Source organism: Bidens hawaiensis, unplaced genomic scaffold (assembly GCF_021521415.1).
Source record: "Bidens hawaiensis isolate Kalapana, Puna unplaced genomic scaffold, B.hawaiensis_p1.1 tig00038719_1, whole genome shotgun sequence".
Lineage (NCBI taxonomy): Eukaryota > Viridiplantae > Streptophyta > Magnoliopsida > Asterales > Asteraceae > Bidens > Bidens hawaiensis.
Genome location: NW_027496819.1, coordinates 8,288 through 16,032, shown reverse-complemented (window position 1 = coordinate 16,032; position 7,745 = coordinate 8,288).

Sequence of the window (7,745 nt, the reverse complement as noted above, 5' to 3'; positions counted from 1 at the left end):
AATATAGTAACGGCGAGAACCGGGTATCAATCCATGGAGACGTAGATTTTAATATCAAACCTTTGCAAATATAATAACCATGAGAAATGAGTTTAATTGATTTGTAATTTTAAGATTAATTTTTAGAAAAACTTGTACCAATAATTTAAAGCAATTAACACGATAATGGAGATAAACAAGAATTAAGAAGCTATCACCTTAACTTAGAATCCACTAGACTCCTAATGATGGTAAACTTAAATATATGATAAATTCACTATTTTGTTTTAAAAAGAATAATTTCTAGTTATGGATAACCATCCAAATGATTTTTTGGAAAACTTAGTATGAATTATACATACTAATCACCTCAAATCATACTATAATGTAAGTGAACCTTTATGTTGAAATTTAAAGATATAGTTTATCATTCAATTACGAAACTCAAATCTAGCAACCATCGGAAAGATTACATGAACAACACATAATCCACCTATGATTGATTAAATTAGACTAAGTTCAAGTATTCCTTTGATTTATGAATTTTCAACCCAAGTGTAATATTAAAATAGTTGTGTTAACAAATTATTTATAATATTACTTAACAAGAATATCAATTCATAACAAATGTTCAATCTTTTCAAATCTAAACATGAGGATATGTGTTTAACCAATTTTCATGTAGCATACAAGAATTATTTTAACTATTTCTAGATTAAAAGTTATAAAGTTTCATGAACAACATTTATAATTAAATGATAAAATCAAGAGTTTTTCAACATAACAAGATGTACCATTTATAATTCTTGTATATTACTTTCAATTGTTTAAACACAATATTTCATCAAAAGATAACCAAGAACTAGTCAATATTATAACATAAAATTATCATATATTAATTCCAACCATCAAAAGTTGTCAAGTTTCATCATGAGTTAAGGTGATATAAAGAGTTTTAACTCATGATAATTATAAAAGATACACCAAAATAGAAGAATATAGCATTCATGTTTAATATTAAGATAATCTAACCAAGCTAGATAATTATGATGATGCTAAGACTTCTTCTTGATGTTGTATGAAGGTTCAAGAGCTTCTCTTTCTTTACTTCTATGGATTATGAGAGTGAAAATGGGTGTGTTTTTCTCCAAAATTGTGCACCAAATGAGCAACATGCATGGTCTTTATATAGGCTCACTTGTGCACAGGGCATGACCCATGCTTAGAAGGGGCATGACCCATGCTGGTCCCCATGTAGTACACCACGTGCTCCCTAGTTGTACTCTTTGGCATATTTCTAGGCACGGGGCATGTTTGGGTGAGGTGTGGCCTGTGCTGGTCCCTCAAGCATTAAATGCGCATGATATTATTTGTACTTTCTTGGCAGCTTGATTGGCATGGGGCATGCCTGGGTGAGGCATGGCCCTGTGTGTATTCTAAAACGGGGACAATCAACAGTGTACTTTATTTTGTCATCTTCTGAGGAGGCGTGGGGCACGTCTGGCTGAGGAATGACCCATGCTTAGCTTATATGTCTTCAGATGGACATGGGGCATGCCTGGCTGAGGCTTGGCCCATGCTTAGTTGACATTCTTTCATTTTTCTTGATTATTTTCTTTGTTTTTCATCATGTTTGGTTTTCTAAGCTCATTTTTTCCTATAAAAACAAATAAAGACTTATTAGAACCAATTCTCAATAATATTATCACTAAAATAACATGAATCGGGTATAAAATGATGCAATAAAGATGTATAAATAATTATACATCAATATCCGAGGCAAAAAGGAACCGGACCCTAATAATACTCGAGGAAGTAGGGCGTAATGCTCTTTAAAATGTATAAGTATGTATGTAAAGTAACATAAATATGAAAGTATGAAAATATGACAGTAAGAATGAAAGTATATACTATGTATGTACGCAAGAAAGATAAACAGGTTAAGTAAGTATTATGTATCTTCAGATACGTATAAGAAAGTATGTGAATGTAATGTATGTTGTCTGATTAACTAGAACTCACTCAGCGTAGCTGAATTTTAGTATGCACGCAAGTGAGTAGGATGATACAGCTGGCTTAAAGAGGGACACATGGCAGAAGAATAAAGAAGCTGGCATCTGAAGACTTAATTAACGATGTTTGAACTTAAAGACATGTTTTATATTGCTTAATAATGAATGGTTGACATTTATCTATTCCGCGAAGAGTTTTAATTCACTCTAATATTTAGAACTGTGTTTATGAGTAAATCCAACGATAATGTAAGGATGTTTAGGGAAATTAAGTTAGGGTTTTGATTCGTGATGTTGAGAGGAAGGTATGGGCGAGTTTAATTGCATTCTGATCGTGTATATATTGGGTATTGGGTACGAGTCACCTGCGTTTCGTTATGATAGAATTGGGTAATAAAAGTTATTATTTTCATCAATTAAACTGATGATTTAGCGCGTGGTTGATCAGTTAGTGATTTGATGATATCAATCCCTTGCTTTTCGACCTAAATTGCGGATCAAGAAATCAAAGAAGGAAAGGGGGTGTCGGTGACAGTGGGAAGGAGAAGGAAGGAAAATATTTTGATTGTTATTTGCATTTTAGTCCCCAGGCTTTAGTTGGTGGATCATATTAGGATAAAACATGGTTAAGGGTGGATTTTGCACATTCGCAATAGTTTTAATATTTTATTAAATAAATGAAACTAAAATCGGGTAATAAAACGAAAGAAAATTTTAACGGGTCGGGTTTCGGGTTTGAAAAATAACGAATGTTACATTAACGGTTTAAACACTCAATTGGTAAAGTAAAACAAGATCAAATAACAATCTCAATCAAGTTCTTAATCACTAAAGCATAGAGAATACGATCAAATTAAGTTTACACAAAACCCTAGCCTAAAGTGAACACAAAGGTTTAGCCTTGCCTCATGGAGATAGCAGCTTCAAATCTTGAATTGGTTGAAGGAAACATGATTATAGAGGTGATTGGGATGATTGGAGAGGTCCAGAATCGGCTTTATAAACCCCAAAAATGGCTAGAAAATGGTTTACCCCGAAACCCTAAAACATATGGCTTTTAAAGTGAAGTTTTCGGATTTTTTCACATCAGGCCGTCATTTCGCGTATGGTACGCCAAGTCTAACATATGATACGTTGTCTCTGACAAAGCCATACTTCAAACTTTCTGCCATACGTTGATTTTAGCGTATGGTACGCGAACTCTGATTTGACAAAATTTCATTTTTCTCCCTTGTATTGCGCTCCCGCTCCTTCGGTTCCATCCAAAAGCTTCCTAAACTCATATTTAAGTTCCGAGCACCTACATTAAAAACAATCAAAGTAACCTTGTTTGTACATACAAACAACTTAAAGACACAATATTAAACACTATAAACACATTCTTTTACCACACATCACATCCCCACACTTTTCCTTTTTCGTCCCGAAAAAGATTTACACTAGAATCATAATCGGAAACTAGTTTCCAAAACATTTAGGTTACTTAATTAATTACAGTTAACGCAAAAACTGTGATTACCAGTATTGCTATCCACTTAAACCCAATCCCAGATAAATCAGACCGCTAAACATGCTTAGCTTTTAAGTTCAAGATAAAATTCGTCTAAGGGTCCCACACCTAGAATCGCAAATCCACCTAATTTGTTTCAAATATGTCAAAGCAAAGATGAAATCAAAAATATTTTTCTACCACTACATATGGATAGATGGATAATTAATTTGAGGATTTGCATTTAATTGTATATTAAACCTTACCCATGGATGTTCACATCGTGGTTGCTAGCCCAGTGAGAAGCATATAAGTTGTTGGTTTTTATTCATTAACGTTCATTGATCCTCACCAAGAACCCTATCCGCCAAGATTCCAACTCAAGGGAAAACACATAGGTTGTTGGATCTTAATCACAATTTTTTTTCTTTCTATCCTCATCCATAGATGTCATCTCCAAGTCACTATCCTAGAGGGAGGCACATTGAATTATTGGATATTTCTCGATTATTTAGCTTTCAATGCTCATTTTGACAAATTAATGGGGCGCCACACTTGTGTGCCGATTAAGTGAGATCAGATCCTAAAATTTACAAGGTTTTCACCTATAGTGGTGCTTATTCATTAACTTAGACATTCCAGTTTCTCTTCTTTCCTACAATGGGAACCCACAAGACATGATGATTTTAATTATAAGTATATTAGTACATTTTCATAAGCCTTTCAATTTCGGTTGGGCCTACTGACACATCCCAAGTTAAGTGTAATTCTGTTTTTTTATTATCTCCTATAAAGTTACACTAGTTTTGAAAAACAATTCCCAAATTTTCTATCATTATCCATTGTTTTGCAAAAAAAAAAAATTAATTCGGGACATTTTTTACATTTTTCTCAAAAAGTGTTTCCCCAATACTTTCCCACATCCCCACACTTAAGCTTTACATTGTTTCCAATGTATATTTTCATTTAACAAGCGAGTGTAGTACACAAGAAATTAAATTATTTTAACAAACAAGCAAAGGAAAGAGGGATATGCACCTCATTCAAGTAATTCATCTCAAACAGGTCCTACTGATAAGTACTTTTGCAACCTTAACCCACACTTCTTGAACTATGGTATGACAATATAATTCCACCAAATCTTGACTAGACCACCATGTGATTCCCCACACTTAGGGCTTACTATGACTACAAAACACAAACAAAAAGTAACACGCACAAAGAAAAAGAAAACAAAACAAAACAAAAGGTCAGGTTGCCTCCCGGTCAACGCTAAGTTTCTGTTAAGGTCTTTAGCCAGACCGCTACCTCATTTTGCGGTTATAGTGGCCTAATGGAGTGCTTATCTTCTTCCACCTCATTATTCTTACTTCTCCAACAAAGTTGTAAATTATCAATAGTACTCAACCTTGGCCCAAAACACGCGCAACCTTATTTGTTCATTCTCGAATCCCGGTGGCTTCTTTACCTTCTCCTTCTTTGGTGGTTTCTTCCCACTTGTTCCATCTGTCTCCTTATTAACCACTCTTTTGATCGCATTCTTCATATCATCACATGAACTAGCCAACTCCCCAATCTGGATCTCTACCGCATTTAACTCCTCTTTCTCTTTCTCTCTCTTTGACCTGTCAAAGACCACACTTTTCTCCTTGGTATTTTCCTCGCTTACAAGAGGAATACACCTATTAGTACCATCTGACCCAAAGTTTTTATATTCAAAGGAATAATCATAAGACTTTGAAAATATACTTAGCATTAACTTACGATTACCAAAGGTCATGAAAATTGTTCCGTCTCGATAGTTAATTTGAGCATGTGAAGTAACAAAAAACGGTCTCCCCAATATCACCCGAGTTTCTTCTTCATTCTCTATCGATGCATAATTAAGCACCGATAAATCTTCCGGATAATAAAACTCACCAACCTTTCCATCAACACCAACTAACTTACCCCGAGGCCATCTTCGAGTGAAATCAGCTAGCACCAATGTGGTGTTAACTTCTTGCAAAGGCCCAAAGTCAAGCCGATCATACACATTATGCGGTAGCACACTTACACTCGCACCATAAACAGCTAATGCCTTAGTGGTCTTAAACTATCCAATTTGAATGGGAATAAGTGGTGCCCCCGTTTCATATTCTTCCACAATGTCATTCACCCCATTATCTTCAACAGTTATGGCACTGACATGTGCACTTTTACCATTTGATGAACTGATATTATGGTGATTAGGGTTCTTCACTGTATCACTTGGGAGTCGCCTCGAGTTGTTTTTTAACTTTGCCACTTCTTCAACTAGATGACTAACCTGCTTATCCCTTGATGCACTTTCCTTATTTGCAATCTCCTTATCCTTCTTGTACTCTTTCTAACTTTCCAGAACCAATGTCATCAATGCATCTAACTTTGTATCCACATCATCTGAACTTGACCCATTTTGTTTGTTTCCCTGATTATACTCATATCGGTTATTATAACCCCGGTTGTCCTGTCGATACGACCTCATTTGTTAATTACCTGAGTTATAATTCTGTGAATTTCCTTGAAAGTTTGGGTTCGATTGAGAACCTGCATTCCCGTATCTAAAATTTGGGTGGTTTCCAAGGCATGGGTGGTAGGTTTTTGAGTTCATATTATTGTTGTATTTCCTCTCACCCTGAACATACTTGACCTCTTCCCTATTCTCTCCATCTTATACGGCTCCACAAATCGTGATCTCATGTCCCAAATCACTACATCCTTCACAAACCGGGTATGTTTTTCCCGACTTGTTCTTTTCTTTCGTGCCCACAACCAATAACTTATCCATCTTCCTTTCCAATCTCTCCATTCTATCATACGACCCTTTACTTCCTACCGCTTTCACAACTACCATTTTCACTATTTTTTTCGACTGAGTCTGTCTCTTAGAAATCATTGCATATCTCTCTAAGTTTCGCCAATCCACATTCTCCTCATTTGTCAAGAATGACTGTTAGTAGTAGCTTGGAGATCTCGAACATCATCGGTAGAGAGGCTATCATGGAATGCCTTAATCATTTATAAAATGGCAGACTAATTTAAAAGCTTAATAAAATAGGATTTACTTGAACTTAGATGTATAAAAATGTACCAAAGGGACTTTGGTTGGTGGTATTATGGTGTTAGGCAGATGTGTCCCTTCTCAAGTAGCGAGTGTTAAGTTTCTTGGTAGACATAAAGATGTAAATTTACCAATAGTTTATAGAGAATGCGCGAGTTTACAGTTCTAAAAAAATGCATAAAATGGTATGAAACGTATATTTTCAAATATATATATATATATATGATTGATTTCTTTTGAGAACCATTTTGAGTTCTAAGAACTCGAAAGAACTCAACGTAACAACTTTTTTTTCGAATTTCTTTTTACACATGTATAATATGTAAGTGTAAGTAATGTACAAAAAGTTACAGTATTTTTTTACACACCGAATCGACTTTTTACACATGTGTAACTAACGTTTAAACTTGTGTAATTATCAAAAATACTTATTCTCTCTCATGCTTCATTTTTTAATTAGATTTAATCTCAGCCACATATTTAATATCATTTAATTAAATGTGTGGTTCAAAATTGAGTTCTTAAAACTCACCATGGTTCTCAAAATAACCCTCCCATATATATATATATATATATATATAGGGGAGGGTTATCCTAAAAACAAGTAGTTTCCTAGGAAGACTAGGAATACATCATAGTCATTGGATTATATCAATCAATTGTTGAGATTTAAAATTACAAAAAACTGTCATAGTTTCCTACAATTACTCTTTCACCATTTTAACCGACATAGTTTCCTACAATTGTTCTTTCACCATAGGTTTTAATGTCAAATGTCAAATGTCAAAATTTTGTTGATTCTTACCATTCCTAAGAAACTTCTTTTTATTTGAACCCTTTTCTATATATAATTACACTTAGTTACCAAAATTATTATCAGGGGTGTAAGTAGGTAAAGGAGAACTTGTTTGGCCAAACCCGTACAAATTTTTTTAGTGTTATATATTCGTGCATTCCAACATCGCACCATAGAAATTTCGACATCAATCCAGTGTAAACCTTTACAACGAACCTTAACTCACATTTCACTTTAAAAATAATGAGTTGTTAAGCCATAACAGATATTTTATAAACTTAAGCCCATAAACATTTAACATTGCCCATAACCATTTAATATAACCAATAACCGTTAAAACCTAATTCGTTAATTAAAAGGTAATAAGGGATTGGCACTTTCACAACA